Genomic DNA, 18,700 nt, shown 5'->3' with positions numbered 1-18,700 from the left:
CAAACAAGCTGGGATATATACACAAATCTTTTTTTTTTTTTTGAGACAAAGTCTTGCTCTTGTTGCCCAGGCTGGAGTGCAATGGCGCAGTCTCGGCTCAGTGCAACTTCCACCTCCCAGGTTCAAGCGATTCTCCTGCCTCAGCCTCCCAAGTAGCTGGGATTACAGGCACCCGCCACCACGCCTGGCTAATTTTTGTATTTTTAGTAGAGACAGAGTTTCACAATGCTGGCCAGGCTGGTCTCAAACTCCTGACCTCAGGCGATCCACCCACCTTGGTCTCCCAAAGTGCTGGGATTACAGGCGTGAGCCACCGCACCTGGCCACACACATCTTATTTAATGCGTATAAAAACCCATGAGACCGGTATAATTATAATTTCCATTATAAAAATGAGAAAACTGAGGTTTCGAGAAGCTTACTAAGTTGCCTAAAATTACCTAGCTCCTGGCAGGGCAGAGATTCAGAAAGACTTTGGCTTCCAACACCCAAGCTTAGCCATTCCTCCTCGTTTCCCCTTGTTGATGATCATTTCTGAGAGGCTGCACCACAATGGAGGTGGTGGGGGTCACATTATCCAAATGAAACCTGCCACACAGAGTGTGGGTCAGGGCTGGCAAGTGATGGCGTTGAGGCCAAAAGTGGTTTTGAGGGCAATGAACCTAGTAAAATTCCAGGTTAATTAGAAATTGGAGCAATATTCTCTGTGGGAATTTAATTTGGGGTTTGAAAAGAATTTGGGGTTTGTAAAGAAATGAAGCAAGGGTCCAAGTCCTGGGATCCATGTGGAGAAGAGGTCCAGAAAGAAGACCTTTGAAGTTGGCACCTTTCAGCTGTTGGTACATTTTATAAATTTTTCATCCCTTGTCTTCTCCAGGAGCCAAGATTTGTCAAAGCTTCCAACCGCTCTTCTCTCCTTCCCCTGTCCCTTCTGATGACATCAGTTCACACAATTATCCACAATTAATAACACCTAATTTCTGTCGCTCTTGGGGGCCATGAGTTTCCTAACTATGGAGGTTCCCAACCCTATGCAGCTCATGGGGGCTTGAGTTTACTTCTATCTCAGCGTAACTGTGAAACTAGCCAAGTCCTGACACCTCAGCAGAACTTTACCTCTAAAAAGGCAGCAAATTAGGTCATTAGTAAGACTGTTTTTTGACCTAAAATTCTGCGGTTCTTCCAATGTAAAATAATAAAAATAAAGTAAATTACAATAAGTGAAGACTTGACATGTCATTTCTGGAAGGTTGCTGACCTCTAGTGTTGGCACAGACCTGAAGGAAAATTCAAACCTCTGTGTTATTTCTATCAAAGTTTCCTGTATCCTTCCTTTCCTTTTTTCTTATGGAGGAGAAGAAAATATAAAGTACTTCAAGTTAAAGTTCTATTAACTAAAGCTTCATTTACAGAATAAATATTTCTGCTGACATTTGACTGATTATATCAATTTTGAAGTTCAAATTTTAATAAGGTATTACCAAGCCCAAGAATAAACAAGCTAATCAGGCGCAGTTTCCTAGTCCCTTCTTTGTATTAAATGATAAGTGAACTTAAAGCTATGCTTTGTCTTATTAATATCTGCTAAATATGGATGAATTACTGAATATATATTTATTCTTAAACTCATTTGGAGGCAAATATTTACAAGGCTTTTCTCTTATAATCTGATTTTAATATCTCAACTGAAACTGATTTATAACATGTGACTTCAAATGTGGTATTAGTTAAAGGGGCCAAGAATTAATGAGCTGATTCTATCAAGGGTTTCTTGAAACTGATTCTGAAAGGGGGAAAATATTTCTATATTTTTAATCAAATTTTAATTGTAGAAATTTTCATGGCAAATATCAGAGTCTCACATAAACAAATCTTTAATGATTTTGCATGTGCATATATTTGGTTTTATCATATTGTTAACTGAGTTAGAAACTCACTTGAATATTCTGTGCCATCAAGCGAACTTCATTTCTAGCTTGCAGGTGGATTTCTTCATTTCTTCTGGAATTAGTTACTAAGGAAGTTGGTAAAATATGTTTCCTGGAAATCTTTAAAACTTTCTGTGTATGAGACACAAGGTGGGGTGGGTTGGTGAAGGCTGACTGTCCGTTTCTGCTATCAGCTAAAGAGCATCATTCCACCCATTTTGTACTTGCATTGGCAGCTTCCTGTTAAGAGTCACTGGAGAGTACGCAAACCTCTTCCTGTAACTGGGTTATGGTTACATTGTAGAAATGACTCAACAATTTAACTGTAATGTAGCAAGATATGTGATAATTAGTAAGCTTTATTCACTCAAAAAGTGCTGGCTCTGTGACAGTGAACAAATCCCAGGCACCCTTATAGTAAGTATCCACCTCCCAGAGCTTTGTGTGAATTGCTTGTGAAGTGTGTTTCATGTAACATAAAAGTAAACAAATGTAAACATATACTTAAAAAAAGATATAAGGATTATTTAAAGACCAGCACACCAATTTTGGAAGAGAAGTCTTTTAGATACTAGGCTCATTTTCTGATAAAACCCGCTCTTTCACTATATTAGTCTGGGTTCTCCAGAGAGACAAAATCCGTAAGATAGGATGTATTCCCTCTTTCTCATGGGACTTCAGTGCTTTTTCTTACTCAGCTGATTGGATGAGGCTCAGCCACATTATGGAGGGTAAACTACTTTACTCAAAGTCTACTGATTTGCATGTTAACCTAAATAAAGACCACACACACACAAACCAACTTCAGAGCCACATCTAGACTGATGTTTTACCAAATAGCTGGGCACCATACCTTAACCAGGTTGCCACTTAAAATTATCCATCACGTGTTTTTACACAATTATACCCGGGCTTGATTTAATATCTTATGTACAAATATTTTATTTTTATCATGTCATTATTTACTTGGTCCAATTTGAGAAAAGTTTAAATGTTTAAATCAAGTTTGTCCAACCCATGACCCATGGGCTGCATGTGGCCCGGGACAGCTTTGAATGCAGCCCAACACAAATTCATAAACTTCCTTAAAACATTATGAGTTGTTTTTACATTTTTTTTTAGTTCATCAGCTATTGTTAGTGTATTTTATGAGTGGTTCCAAACAATTATTCTTCTTCAAGTGTGGCCCAGGGAAGCCAAGAGATTGGACACCCTTGGTTTAAATGATTTCGTTATGTGAAGAAACCTTTCTGAGGTGTTCTTTGTGACTCTGGTCTCATCACAACTTCCTTCCCTTTGTCACAGCTTCATTGAGGTCTGTGAGTCCTCTCAGCCTTGTCTGGTTCCCTCCCTCCTCATTCCCCTCTTAGGCTTTTTTTTTTTCCCTAAGAAATCTCTTCCATGTCTTGTACCATCTTGGTGTCTGCTTTCACAGAACTGAGACAATGCAGTGTTGGGGGCTCTTGTTTTGTAGCTGGGGGAGGAACCCAGGATGGATCAGCGTGGTCATGTGATAGTGCCCTACAGAATTCTGGTTTCTAGGCATTCCTAGGGACCAACTCAGATGCCCAAATGCTTAGACTTCCTAATCTGATAAACTAGCACTCGGATTGATGGAACTTCCTGGAGCCATGGGTTTATGTATTTTTTAAAATGCTTAATAAATTTTTTGAGGGGAGTTAATTAAGCTATAAGCATCTTTTATATATTTAAATGCAAATAGTTAATGAATAAGTACTATGTGTAAAGTATGGTGCAGTTTTAGGAAAGATGAGTAAGTTTTGGTCTCTGCCTTTACTTGGGTGAGAACATAGGAAAAACAAACCAGAATGGGGTGGCTGATATAAGAAAATGAAACAGGAAAGTAGGTGGTCCGGAAGAAAAAATAAGACCAATCACAGGCTGCTTCCAAAATAAGAAGGGAAAGAAGAACATGTCATTTGAACTGGATCTCTTAGGATGAGATATTGCAGGAGAGGACAGTGAGACCAGCCTTTGATGGAGAGAAAAGAGTGCCATGCCCAGCAAAACAGGAAGTTCCAAAGACTGATCTGAGAGGAGGGTGTTTTAAATGAAGTGAGGAAGAGGGAGTAATGCTGGATAGGGAGACTGCAGCCAGTGGTTGAGTGACCTGATGCCAGGGGAAGAAGTTGGGAATTGATTCTAGGAGAAGAATTTCGAGCAAAAATATGCCTGCATATTTTACATATTGATTACCAATCGAGCAAAAATATGCCTGGATATTTTACATATTGATTACCAACCTATAACTTCTAACTGTGATCCAGGTGTCGATCCCATTCACCCTGTGAATGACATGGACCTTGTAGCATGTTTACTCACATCCTGTCAATTATTCTGTATAGAGCATACTAATGACATGGCAAGTTTTAGCTAATGTGACTTGATTTATATCCAATTTAGCTTCATTATCTGTGAAACAAACAATAAGACAGGGAAAGAATAGCTACGTTATGTATTTGGAGTTAATACAAATCTAACTGAATAAAAAATTCTGTTGAAAGATAACCTTAAAAAAAGTAGGGAAAGGAATGGGAAGATAGGTAGTAAACAGAAAAAAAATCACCCACGGCAAATTGACCTCTAAAATAAATATTTGACAACTTCCTGAAAACAAACATTTGGCAAATGTGCCCAAGAAGAATGTTCTATCTTTAAAATAAATGTAAGTTTAAGAAACATCCACTTTGGTCTTAATAAAACAAATGATTTTTTTTCATGATGCATTAGCAATCCCTAGTGGGCTCATACATGTGCCGGCCAATGTAGACATTGTTGGACTGAAGTAAAAACTGAGAAGAGCACATACAATGTAATTAAAGACAGTCTGTTTTATAAAAATAATAATTCCATAATGTGAAATGTTATGCAAAGGTAAACACAATGCATATTAATTCTATGCAAGTTTTATTAATGTTCTTGAAGAAATTATTTATTAGTTTAATTTTTTTAATTTTGAAAATATTCCAACTCACAGAAAAGTTGAAAGGATAATGCAATGAACATCTTTATGTCCCCCAGCTAGATTCAGATTCACCAACTTAGCATGTGGTCATATCTATTCTCTTTCTCACGCTCTATCTCCTCTTTTGTCAAACTGTTCATAAGTAGCTCACAGATATGATGACAAATCACCCCACTGTTACCAGAATTAGCCTGTGTAACCACTTCACCATGTCTACACTCAGGAAAGTCTCTGACGTAAAAATGAGATCTAACACACAATCCATACTCAAATTTCTCAGTTGTTCTCAAATATCTTTTTTGAAACCACTTATTGAGGTCTAATTGACATACCAAAAATGCATACATATTTAACATACAGAACGTGGTGAGCTTGGAGATAAGCGCACATCTGTGAAACGATCACCACTATCTGTACCAAAAACGTATCTATCCCTTCCGCAAGATCCTTCCTGGCCTTTTTATGTATTATTATTGATATGATTTGGTGATAAGAACACTTAACATCAGATCTACCTTCTTAGTAAACTTTTTTTTTTTCTGTAAGTACTATGCTATAAAGTAGATCTCTAGGACTTATTCATCTTGAATTACTAGAACTTTTTACCCTTTGACCAAAACTACCCCATCCCCTTCTCCCCACTAAGCCCTGGCAACCACCCTCCTACTCTCTGCTACTACGAGTTTGACTATTTTAGATTCCTCACCTAAGTGGGATTGTGTGGTATTTGTCCTTTTGTAACTGACTTGTTTCATTTAGCATAGTGTCCTCCAGGTTTATCCGTGTTGTTGCAAGTGGCAGGATCTCCTCCTTTTTTAAGTCTAATCGAGTGCATTTATAACTTTTTTATTTGAATTGTTTTTTGATTCAGGATCTAATTGGGACTCATTCATTACATTTGACTGCTGAATTTTTGTGCTCGTTCCCAATCTTGAACATATCCCTAAGCCCACTCTGTGCTCTTCAAGATATGGAAGGCTTTGATATGTCCTGCAGGATGTACCACATTCTGAATGTGGCACATTCCTCCTTATTAGATGCAGGGCAAACCTTTCTGAGGAAAGCACTACTCCTGTTCTTTTGGGAGGTGCTCTGTTCTCCACATTGGGAGGCACGTGATGCCAGGTTGACTCCTGACTGGCAGGATGCTTACCCAGTTCCTCCTCTTTCTTGTCCAGAGGATGATTGACAGATCTCTCCATTGTAAAGATGCATTACCTCCTTTCTAATTAATAGCTGATCTGAGGAGTGGTATTAATGTACATGCTAATTCATAGTTTTTAAAGCTCTGAGTCAGTTTTGGGGAGTTGGGTGTTGGTGGAAGTTCTTCTAGTAAAAGTTCAACATGACTTTACTGATTACAGAAGTGTGCTTTTCTATATGCAGTGAAAGACACTCAAGTTAGGGCTGGAAGAGACCCAAGTGATAATCTGGTTCAATTTCACTTTTTATTTACAGAAAAGGAGCTCAAGCTATCTCAGTGAAATAGTAAGAACCATACTACAGATACCCTGATTCCAGTCCAATTTTCTTTCTATTATTTTTGAGGTGCATTTATTTAGTCCTTCAAGAACCAGAGCAAAATCTTGGACAATCAAAAGAAGACAGAAGGGCACCATGGACAAGGATAAATTATGCTATTCTTGGGGATGTGTATTCAGGATAATAACAACAGAAGGTGACGGCTCTATAATAAATAAAATATCATGTGAGCCACAGATTTGGGCCACATGTGAAATTTAAAATTTTCAAGTAACCATTTAAAAAAATGAAAATAAAGAGATGGAACTAACTGTAATAATGTACGTTATTTAACCAATATCCCAAATATGATCATTTCAACATGTAATCAATATTTTAAAAATTATATATGAGGCTGGGAGTGGTGGCTCCTGCCTGTAATCTCAGCACTTTGGGAGGCTGAGGTGGGCAGATCATTTGAGGTCAGGAGTTTGAGACCAGCCTGGCCAGCATAGCAAAACCCCATCTCTACTAAAAATACAAAAAAAATTAGCTAGTGTGGTGGTGTGTGCCTGTAATCTCAGCTGCTTGGGAGGCTGAGGCATGAGAATCACTTGAACTCAGGAGGCAGAGATTGCAGAGAGCTGAGATTATGCCACTGGACTCCAGCCTATGCGACACAGCAAAACTCTCTCTTTGTCTCTGTCTCTCTCTCTCTCTCTATATATATACATGTATGTGTGTGTGTGTATATATGTATATATATATATACACATATATATATATAATGAAATCTTATATTCCTTTTTTTGAATAAGTATGTACCCTCTACTTTGTAGCACATCTCAATTCAGAGTAGCCACCTTTCAAGGGAGCAAAATAACCTCATTCAACCAGTGATGATCTTGTTGAATGATGCTGCTCTAGAAGAATGAGGAAATGTCAAATAGAGGTACCTACTAAAGGGGCAAGGAAAGCAATTGCCTGACACCCAAAATAGGACCTAATAGATATTAGCAGTTAGTGGTAATATTTGGAATGATAATTTTATTTTCTCTACCTAAGCCTTTAGGACTTTGGGTTTCCTGAAGGTATTCAAATATTAACTAATAACTTTCAGTATTTCACAAGTCTATTTAGTAATGTTATAGATTTATAAAAAAACACACTGTAAGACTAACGTCAATGGCAGTCATATTACTGCATAAGTCAAAGTAACACTTAGAATCTGAGATGGGGTATGTGGAATGTGAGGTCACCTAGGGTGAGAAGGGGTTGAATGTGTTATGATCACTACTTTGGATTTCTTATAATTTTGTCTTTGAATTTGTGTTTTGTAAATAAAATCAGGTGGGACTCAAGTGTGTGCTGGTGACTGCCTCTTGCTGCCTCCAGCCTCCTTCTCCCCAGAACGAGTTCTAGGCTGCTGACTTCTCACTTCACTCACGGGTCTGGATATGGCATGGGGAGCGGCAAGAGCAGGTGCATGCACCTCACACAGAGTTGTCCACACTCACCTGGCAATTACCACTATGCCCGCAATACCACATTAAATAACGATTTAAAAATACTATGATAGCTCAAAAGAAAGGTAGAAGAAATAAAAAGCTTTTATTTCCTGCTGTTTGAAACAAGGCTTCATGTTGTCATTTTGCACTAGGCCCTAGAAAGTATATAGCTGACCTTGTGCTCAGTGTTGGAGAAGCTGCTTTCATCTGATTCCCATTGCTATTAACTGTTTTGTAGCAATTTCAATTGCTGCTCTTTTAAAAAACAAAAATCAGGGAAATAATTATTTCCTCATAAAGGCAGTTTGGTAGACAAACTTTCTGAAAGAATGTGGTGCATGGATCATCATTAAATTGGACTTTTATGTAGAAAATATTGGGAACACCTGATCTGGAAGCAGAACGTGTTAGAAAACAACTAAGTCAGGCAACTCAACAAAAAGCCAAGGCATTGCACGGGTGTTAGAGGAAGAAGGCTAACTTTTGCAGGTTTGTTTTATATGAAATAACCAGTTAACTTACTGAATTTTTCACTATTGTGGACTTTCGGTGGGATTTTGTAAATATAGTGTAATTAAATAAAAAGTTTTATTTAATAATATTTGGCACTTTGTATATGCAGGGATTTAGTAGGCAAAGCTATGGGCCAGATTGTAAAATTGTGATCAGTAAGAAGAAAACTAAAACCAGAATAATGAGATGCTATTAATAAATATGCCCTATTGACCCAAGAGGGCTAGAGCCGCATTTCAAAGTCTTTGGAAGTGACAAAACTCTGATGCGAACAATTTCAGGAAGACTGACCAAGGTGGTGTTGTGGACGTTGTGCAGTGTCTCAGCAGTCCTAGCAGTGTGCTAGCACAGCTGGAGCAAACATAGCTCTGTTCCTGCCTGTGTGTGGGCTCACCTTAGGAGGGGGTTTGTTTCTTGCTATCCCTTAGGTTTCATTTCACTTTTAAGTTTCTATGATCCACAAAGAGTGTAAACGGAAATGTACTGAGAGTTTAGAGCATTTTCCCAGTACATAAGGACCTGTCTCTCTCCTGCTAACATTAACCCTACTTGACACTTCGAGAAAGAGGCGTCACACTTAGAAAGTCTCCTGTGGGTGCAATGTCGTTGTTTCATGAAAGGATATCCTGGGGTGGTTAGCTTTTTGGTTTTCTTTTTCTTTCTTTCTTTCTTTTTCTTTCTTTCTTTCTTTCTTTCTTTCTTTCTTTCTTTCTTTCTTTCTTTCTTTCTTTTTCTTTCTTTCTTTCTCTTTCTTTCTTTCTTTCTTTCTTTTCTTTCTTTCTTCTTTCTTTCTTTCTTCTTTCTTTTTCTTTCTCTGTCTCTCTCTCTCTTTCTTTCTCTCTCTCTTTCTTTTTCTTTCTTTCTTTCTTTCTTTGTTTCTTTCTTTCTTTTTCCTTTCTTCCTCCTTCCCTTCCTCCCTTCCCTCCCCTCCCCTCCCCCTCTCCCTCCCTCTGTCCCTCCCTCCCTTCCTTCCTTCCTTCTTTTTTGTGGATGGAGTTTTGCTCTGTCACCCAGGCTGGAGTGCAGTGTCATGATTTCAGCTCACTGCAACCTCTGCCTCCCGGGTTCAAGCGATTCTCCTGCTTCAGCCTCTTGAGTAGCTGATATTACAGGCGCCCACCACCACACCTAGCTAATTTTTGTATTTGTAGTAGAGACAGTGTATCACCATGTTGACCAGGCTGGTCTCAAACTTCTGACCACAAGTGATTTGCCTGCCTTGGCCCCCCAAAGTGCTGGGATTACAGGCATGAGCCACCATGCCCGGCCTTACCACCCTATTTCCATCTTATATTTTTCCTTACTTCTCCTCTAGCTTTTTTTTTTTAAATGGTGACCAACTAAATGCCTATCAATTTGTCAGAACTGTTTTAGACTTATGATTAATATCACCACTCAGGACATTAATTCCAAGCTCTCAGAAACCTAAGACCCTGGATTGCCAGTTGCTTCCTTAGCCTTCATGCCTGCTTTGCTTGAAGCAGTGTATGTTCTTTTGCTCTTTGGTGGCATGTATTTTCACATCATAATCCATATTACACACACTCCTTGGGAATGAATATGAGTAGTTAAATTAAACTGGTCATGAAAACAGGGAAATAATTATTTCCTAATAAAGGCAGAAGAATGCCAGTAACCTCTGGAGATAGCTTGAGGACACTCTTCTATCAGTCATAACCTTCATCTTTCCTGGTTTCTAGCCATCTTCTTAAACACCTGTATCTATTTGAAATTCTTCAAAAAGCAAATTTAGAAATTAAAGACCAGTTCTTATTTAGGCCACTGAAAAAGATCAAGTGACAACTGGCTGATCCTGGGGACTTGACTGAGACCTTTCTAGTTGTGGGCTGTGAATGCCCGGGCATCAGGTCTTAGCAAGTTCCATCACCACGCACAGAGTGTGGCAGATCACGTCTTCCAGGATTTCTGATAGACACAATCCATTTTTAATGCCTTGTGTCAGGCATCCCTGCTGCCCTCTAACCATTCTTAATAATAAGACAAAAATGATATTTTAGGGTAACAGTTAATAAATAATGTGACTTATCCAATCACACCTTTCACTAAAATATTATTATCTTTTGGCAGATTCATTACTGTAGAGGCATCAGGATCTGATGAAACATTCTCTAATTCCACCACTAGTACATTTTCCAGAGTTGTCTTTCTTTTAATTTAATTCTCCCACTCTGAAAGCATACTGTCCATTGCAATTACTGAATGAGCATTTAATCTCCCATAACTAAGGCATTTTAATCTTTTCTTATGGAAAGACGATTAAAAGGTCCTAATATTGCTATGATATGGATACATTTCATCCCAACCGAGTGAATCAAAATTTCCTTTGTTCTTATTACTACAAGTTAAGACAAACAAAGTGTCTAGGCACTTCACTGCAATAGTTAAGCTACCTTATCACTACGTGCGATAAATGTTTCAAAACATAGTCTATTGATTGAATAGAAAGGTTTTCAGAACTTCCTTGGGCAGAGGTGAGCCTAGAGGTAGAGAATCGCAAGACAAGTTTTTATAGTTATTATAAAAGTAGCTTGGTTTACAGTCTATTATGTTTGTCCCAAAGCAATAAATCTTTCTACTTTTAAAATGCTGTGTGGCTAACAGAGATACTGAATCACTTTGAAACCACAAGGGTTGATTTTGTTATATTATAGCATTTCTACATTGATCATTAAATTTTTTTAAATTAAAATCTTAGTACTACACTAGTATAAAACAAAAGTTGGTGAAGTTTTAAACTTTTTCAATATCAGTACATTTTCCTGATTTTTACCTTCACGTAACTGTTCTATTTCCCTGGAGCACAGAATGTCACATTAAAATAATTGCATATCCTGAGTGTTTACAATGTGCATACACCTTGGTCTATTAATCAACTCTAGTAAAAACACATAAATATAATCTGCAAAGTGATGTTTACCTAAGAAGATAATTTCTTCATGACTATTTTGCCTGGCCTCCAACCGTGGGCTCTGGTGGATGTATTTCAGTTGTACTTGTCACTGGTTTATTAGGAAGGATACTACACTACATTATGCATTTTCATAACACCCTGGGCTTGATTGAGAAGTGTCATATCCTTTCTCTTCAACCTTTGTTTCTCAACCACATTCATTCATAACCTAATTCTCCCTTTCAGAATTGTGGTGATGTAAACCAGGGTCACAGATTAGCAGTTTTGCAGCGGGAAAACAAGGCAATTCCACTTTGTATTTTATTATGTGTTTATTCCTCAAGGATCATTTCTTATTTATTGAAATTTGGAAAAACAACAATTCCTTCCAGACTGATAATGATCTGGTAATCAGTGTGAAATATATTTGTAAAACAAATACAGATTTACAGGTTTCTCCTGTGAAAACATTCAGATGGCTGAAACAGCCATTTCAATAGTTATACTGTATTTGAACTTTTTAAAAGATACCCTTTTAGGAGATAACATGTTTCCTGTGATTCTGCCACATGTGCTACTTTGTTATATTTTATGATGAAGACTCTTTTATACTTAGATAAAAGGTTTATTAAGTAAATGTTTGTGTTAATAGTGTAAACTGGCATAAGAAACTGTTCATGAATATTTCACTAATTTTTAACAATGATGATAGAATCAGAAATTCACAGAAAGAATATCTAAGAACTTTGAGCCATACGTAAATTCATAACAATATAGATTTACTTTGCTTGCATATTGTTTCTTTATTAACCGGGAGCTGCTTTGATTATTTGGGCTGAGGTGTTGATAGCCCAAGGTGTAGTTCTTGATTACATAGGTAAAGAAATATACATTAAGCTGAATAGAAAGCTGATAGTAGCGTAGGCTGAATGCAGTTAATTAGCTGCTTATTCAAATACCCTGTTCATTATTTCTTGCTCTAAGAATGAGACTGTTTTGTGTGTGTGTGTGTGTGTGTGTGTGTGTGTGTGTGTGTAGGGCAAAAGTAGGAATATAATGATATTGGTACCATTTTTTTGAGGAGACCTTGGGAAGAGAAGAGAAAAAAAGCTTTATTTAAAAAGACGTAAAGACTTCAACACTCCAAAAAGGAGCCAGAGAGATTGAATTTATTTATTCTATAACATTTCTACATTGATTATTTGAATTTTCTAGTTAGTTCTACACTAGTGTAAAGAGGAAAACCATCATAATGTCAACCTGTCATTACAAAGCTCTGGTGGTTTAGAGGAGTCTGCTTACGTGAAAATGGGGATAGCCACCGTCTTCCTTAACTCTGTAAAATTCTCTTAAAGGTGAAATAGAATTAGGGTACAGTTAGTTTCCTGAGGTTTGTAATTTGGTCTTTGAGATGTGGCTTCTTTTTTCATGAAATTAAGAAAACTAAAGAAAATGACAATGTAATGAATATCTGATACAGTGCTTTAAAAAAGTCCTTTGAGTGAATATGACTATAGGGAGGGAAATACAAATCTCATTTTGTTTGCCGAGTCGATCCTCACAGAAACACATTTCAGTTGCAAAATTTTGCAATAAATAAGATAAAGAGATTCAGCAAAGGTTTAAAAATTTTCTGACTTCCAGTGTATAAAATGAGAATGGTCATGAAATATCCGCTTCATAAAATTACTGTAAAAATTTAATAAGATAGCATACATAAAGTTCTTAGCAGAGTGTTTGATATATACCAATAATTTGAAACATACAGCTTTTTTAAAAACAGGGTAAAAAAATAAAAATTTTAAAAAAAACAAACATTTGGTCACATGTCATCTCCTTCAAACCGGGCTATTGGTTTTCCCTGTAGAGATACATAGCTATTAAAAAAACAAAAACAAAGAAACCAAAAAAACAAAACCCAGCCCCAAAACATTTTAGAAATAAATGACCTGTTAAAAATACAGCAAAACCATCCCCTGACCTTGAAACAGAGTTTATGAATTCTGAAAAGGTGAGCAAAAACATAATAATTAACTATATACCTGCCCATCCAAACAGTTATTGCGGAAGTCCTGGTCCATCTGTTTTTATAACAACTTTGCAGGTTTCAACAGGATTTGCTGCATTTAGCAAGTCGTCCAACAGCCTTCAGGGAGAGGGTGATCATGTGTAAGGCCGAAGTCAGCCACAGACAGTATTTCTCCTTCTCATGCTCTGGAATTTGGAGTCATTTTAGGGAAAGGAAGTTCAATTGAGCTAAACAGTTTGCTTCCCTCTGAATTAGAAGTCATAAAGGCCGATGGTGTAAGAACACTTCCTCCAACCCACATTTTTGGCTCAGGGCTCTGTTTGAAGCATTTTGTGGTTAAAGCCATGCCAATACCAAAGCACATAAAGACCGGACCCAACACTATTTTTGTTTGGCTGAATTGCTATGTATTTCTGTGAATGTCTAAAATGTAGAAATAATGAAACTTGCTTAGCCCAATACTGTAATTTTGCTTGTATGGACATTGTCAAATTAGGAAACAGTGAAAAGAAATTTCCCCAAACTCCACCCTGTTTAAAAGGCAATTCTCATTATTCCCTTTGTGTTTAACACATCACAAGGCACCTTAAACTCCTCATGGAAATGCGGAGCCAGACTTTCCTGCCAGCTGCCCCATCACAGCTTGTTGACTTTTATTGGACTGATTTAAGACAATGTTTCAAAAATCTACATTGGGAAGCCCACTGAAAGAAGTAAGGGAATGACTATACGGATATAGGGCAATTGGGAATGGATTTGATTTTGAGAACAAGTTTTCTTCCATTCTCTTGTTCAAAAGAAGACTGTGGAGATTTTCCTGATGATGACTTCAGAAGACTTATTGATGCTGCTTTGAGACAGGGTCCTCACATTTTTTCTTTTCAATTTATAAACAAAATATGTGTCTTTTCTATGTATCCAGTCTTTTGTCTCTGATATTAAGTGACTTAGGAAGAAAATCTAACAGTCTTCAGTCAGAATAGGGATATACTAATTTTCAACTATTATATAGTTGATAAATCTGTATTTTCACTGAAGAATTATTTCCCTTATGGGATACAAATAAGTGGTAGAAAAGTGATTTTGGAATAAAGGATATTAACATATAAAACATAAAGGGTCATTTTGACTTCAGAAGACTCTGTCTTTCTCTCACACACACACACAGACACACATGATAATGAAATCTTCCTAGCAAGTTCAGTTACCATTGGACAACGATAATTAATTTGTAGTTGTAGAATAGCCTCTCTTATTTACACAGCTTTTAAATAACAGACACCTGATTTAGAAAACATTAAATGCTGAGGTAAAAATACAAAATCCTTTCTGAATAGAGGACAAGAATTTTTAATTTTATTTAGTGCCCTGACTTGACTAATTTGTCTTCACATTTTCATAATATTAAAACTGCATGCGTGGGGCTCTGTGGCTAGAAATTACTCGGTGTTGTGGAAGTAGATCACTGGAGTTGCCCCCATTTGCCAAGCTGAGTCTGGGGTCCAGTTGGCTGCCCCGGCTGTCCTGAGGGAGGGCTCTTGGTCTCTTGGCTCTGAACCCCCCTCCCAGGTGCACCTGTTCTGCTGGGTCCTTTTGTCCTCACCAGCAGCCCCACATTTGACTGGGTGATTGCTGGGAGCCAGAAAGAATGTGAGTGGCTGGGCTCCTCTGTCTTCCCTCCCTGACTTTCCCTGGCTTCTCTAGTCTCTTGCTCCCTTAGAAAGGAAAGAAGCCAAAACACAATTAAAGTGGCTTTTGGTGCTGGAGAGGATGTGGAGAAATAGGAACACTTTTACACTGTTGGTGGGACTGTAAACTAGTTCAACCATTGTGGAAGTCAGTGTGGCGATTCCTCAGGGATCTAGAACTAGAAATACCATTTGACCCAGCCATCCCATTACTGGGTATATACCCAAAGGACTATAAATCATGCTGCTATAAAGACACATGCACACGTATGTTTATTGCGGCACTATTCACAATAGCAAAGAGTTGGAACCAACCCAAATGTCCAACAACGATAGACTGGATTAAGAAAATGTGGCACATATACACCATGGAATACTATGCAGCCATAAAAAATGATGAGTTCGTGTCCTTTGTAGGGACATGGATGAAACCGGAAAACATCATTCTCAGCAAACTATCGCAAGGACAAAAAACCAAACACCGCATGTTCTCACTCATAGGTGGGAATTGAACAATGAGAACTCATGGACACAGGAAGGGGAACATCACACTCCGGGGACTGTTGTGGGGTGGGGGGAGGGGGGAGGGACAGCATTAGGAGATACACCTAATGCTAAATGACGAGTTAATGGGTGCAGGAAATCAACATGGCACATGGATACATATGTAACAAACCTGCACATTGTGCACATGTACCCTAAAACCCTAAAGTATAATAAAAAAAAAAATAATAAAGTGGCTTTTTCTGAGTCATTGGCCCACAAGGGGTCTTTATAGGGAGGTTGAAATTCAATCCACTTTTAAGAAAAAGAGTTTTCTTCTCTATACACACACGATCTAGCCAGCTGTAGGTGTTCCTGGGGAGAGCAAGCACTCAAAATACTCAGAAAATCGTCTATAAAGGATTGAACAATAACTGCCAGGATTCAGGAGATTTCCTGGGGATTAATGAGTAGCTGGGAGGAATTGGTGGCCTTCAACTGTACTCTGGGCAGTTAACCTCAGCCAGTCAGTCCTTCCTAAGAAACGCCTGCACTGAGGCGGTGGTTGCTATTATAGGATATAAACCTAGAAGAACACTTTCAGTGTGATTTTATTTCAATGTGCCCTTTGCTTCTGAAAGACTGCAGCATCGTGTGGAGCATTTGGTGGCTAATAACACAGCACTCGTTACCCTGTTATGCACTTCTCATCACATTAACCAAGCTGATTGGAATAATGTTTAAGAAAAAAATTAATATTTTATTGTTGTAAAAAATCTTGTAGAAAACCTTTCAAAATATTAAATACACAGCCAAGATTGTATTGAGATTAGAACAAACCAGGAATGATTTTTATCACAAGTACAATTATAATATTTATCTCAAGAGTGAGGATTTTTTTCTCATGGTGATACGATCACTTCAAAAACCTAGAAAAAATATTATTCGGTCCCTTTCTGGCTAATCCTTATGCTAGCCAAATAGTTCAATAGTTAAAAGCTTCATAACCCGACTTTACTTGTGTTTTGATTATATGAGGAAAATCCAGGAAAAAAGTCATTTTTAATTTGACATGCAAACACTTCTCTACTTCTTATTGTGATTCTCATTCACTGCATCTTTGGAGCAGTGATCCCAACAGATTAAAAACTGGCTTTGTCACTTATATTATTTGCATCTTAAATGAGGCAAGTTTGAGGTGCATGGTTGGCACCAATGCCAATCGAATGCTCCAGAGCAGGGGTCTGCAACCCCCGGGCCACAGATCGGTATCGATTGGTGGCCTGTTAGGAACTGGGCCACACAGTGTGAGGTGAATGGCTGGTGAGCCAGTGAAGCTTCATTTCTATTTACAGCCAGTCCCCATTGCTCACATTACCCCCTGAGTTCCGCCTCCTGTCAGATCAGTGGCAGCATCAGAGTCTCATAGAGGCATAAACCCTATTGTGAACTGTGCATGCGAAGGATCTAGGTTGTGGGCTCCTTATGAGAATCTAACACCTGATGCTCTGTCACTGTCTCCCATCACCTCCAGATGGGACCATCTAGTTGCAGGAAAATGAGCTCAGGGCTCCCATTGATTCTACGTTATCGTGAGTTGTATAATTATTTCATTATATATTACAATGTAATAATAATAGAAATAGATCGTACACAATAAATGCTATGTTCTTGAATCCTCCCCAAACCATCTCCCTCCCTTTTTGTCTGTGGAAGAATATCATCTTCCACAAAACCAGTCCCTGGTGCCAAAAAAGTTGGGAACTGTTGTTCCAGAGGACCCAGGCTGCTCATGCTTGAATGTCTCCATGTCAGAGCTCACCTTTCAGGATGACTAGTGAACCACCCTACCCACACAGCAGGTCCTGAACCATCAGCAGAAATACTTCCTTTACTCCTCACCTATTGCTTTGCTTTGAAAGTCTATGAAGTCAGCATTCAGGCTGAGAAATAAGTAGATTAGAGGCATATTCTTTACTTCTGTTTCCTAATTGAACATAATTTGGAAGTAACTGGTTCTAGAAAACCTAAGAATGACAAAGAAAGCATACAGAGTCAGCAAAGAGATATATATTTCCAGATCTCCCTTCCCCTCCTGGTGAGCTTCAGCTACCAGGAACCATCTGGTAGGATGGAGGAGACAGGCTGGAAGGGCAGGAACTGGGGTGCAGCTTGTGGGGGCAGGTTAGGCTAATCTCTGAGGTCAGAGCAGATGGAAGTGGGTGGTCCTACACACATGGGCCTGCAAGTGGACACAGAGCTGGCATCCTGCACCTTGCTTGGATATTCTCTGGGTCTGTTCTGTGGATGGCCTCAGCATCTGAAGGAGGTAGGGATTGAATGTCAAGGACAAGACAGTGTGTTCCTCTGCCTCTCAGGAAGGCAGCTCCTCCAGCTTAACAGCAAAAAGAGATGCAATAGAGCTTTCCTGGAGAAAAGGCACTGTCTCGTTTTCTAATTCCATTATGTGAAACTCATGTGTTAAATGGGAGTAGAACAGAGCTAGCAACAGAGATAAATTTTGAAATACATGAAGTTGAACCTAGAAGTCCAAACTCATTCATTCAATAGATAAATATGTAAATAGGAAGAAAATCAGAAAACAAATCATGCTACTAAAGCTTTGGAATGGCTTGAATTAAGATCAGTAGGAATCCAGGCTCAAGTTTTAAACAGATCATGCTACACACTCTTATGCACTGTGTAAGTCCACACTGGTTCAATGATGGTTTCTGATAGCTGAGGCTCACCGGAAGTTACAATTCCAGGAACAGGAAGAAAGGGGAGGTAAGTTGTCATGGTTAAGCACATGGCCTTGGAAGCCAATTCTCTCTCACCCCATCAGCCACCTGCTGGGATATGAGCCAGCAGGTCACTAACCTCTTTGAGTTGCAATCCCCTGGCTGCTTCTAGTCCTCAGTGCCTCTTCTTCAGTGGAGCTGCAGCACTACAGTCAGGCACTGCATCAGGACAGGTCAATTGAGGAACTGCACATTCAATGGTGGTCATGTGAAATTATCATTGAGCTGAAATTTTCCTGTTGCCTAGTGACTTCATAGTCACTGGGATGTCATAGTATGATGCATTGCTCACATGATTGTGGTGATGCTGGTGTAGGCTTTCCTACTGCACTGCCCTTGTATAAAAGTATAGCACATGCAATTATGTACAGTACAGAATACTTGATAATGAT

At 38.5% G+C, this 18,700-nt stretch overlaps 1 long non-coding RNA gene across 1 annotated transcript; it reads right to left on the bottom strand.

The window, feature by feature from the left end:
• Positions 1-2,009: 2,009 nt before the first annotated feature.
• Positions 2,010-18,477, bottom strand: LOC129461902 (uncharacterized). Its single transcript, XR_008650718.1, has 4 exons — positions 18,388-18,477; positions 17,330-17,534; positions 13,350-13,521; positions 2,010-2,251 (listed from the first exon to the last, which is right to left on the bottom strand). It is a non-coding gene; the product is annotated as an uncharacterized lncRNA (long non-coding RNA).
• Positions 18,478-18,700: the final 223 nt, after the last annotated feature.

This window comes from Symphalangus syndactylus, chromosome 14 (genome assembly GCF_028878055.3).
Source record: "Symphalangus syndactylus isolate Jambi chromosome 14, NHGRI_mSymSyn1-v2.1_pri, whole genome shotgun sequence".
Classification (NCBI taxonomy): Eukaryota; Metazoa; Chordata; class Mammalia; order Primates; family Hylobatidae; genus Symphalangus; species Symphalangus syndactylus.
This window is presented reverse-complemented; position numbering and strand designations above follow the sequence as displayed.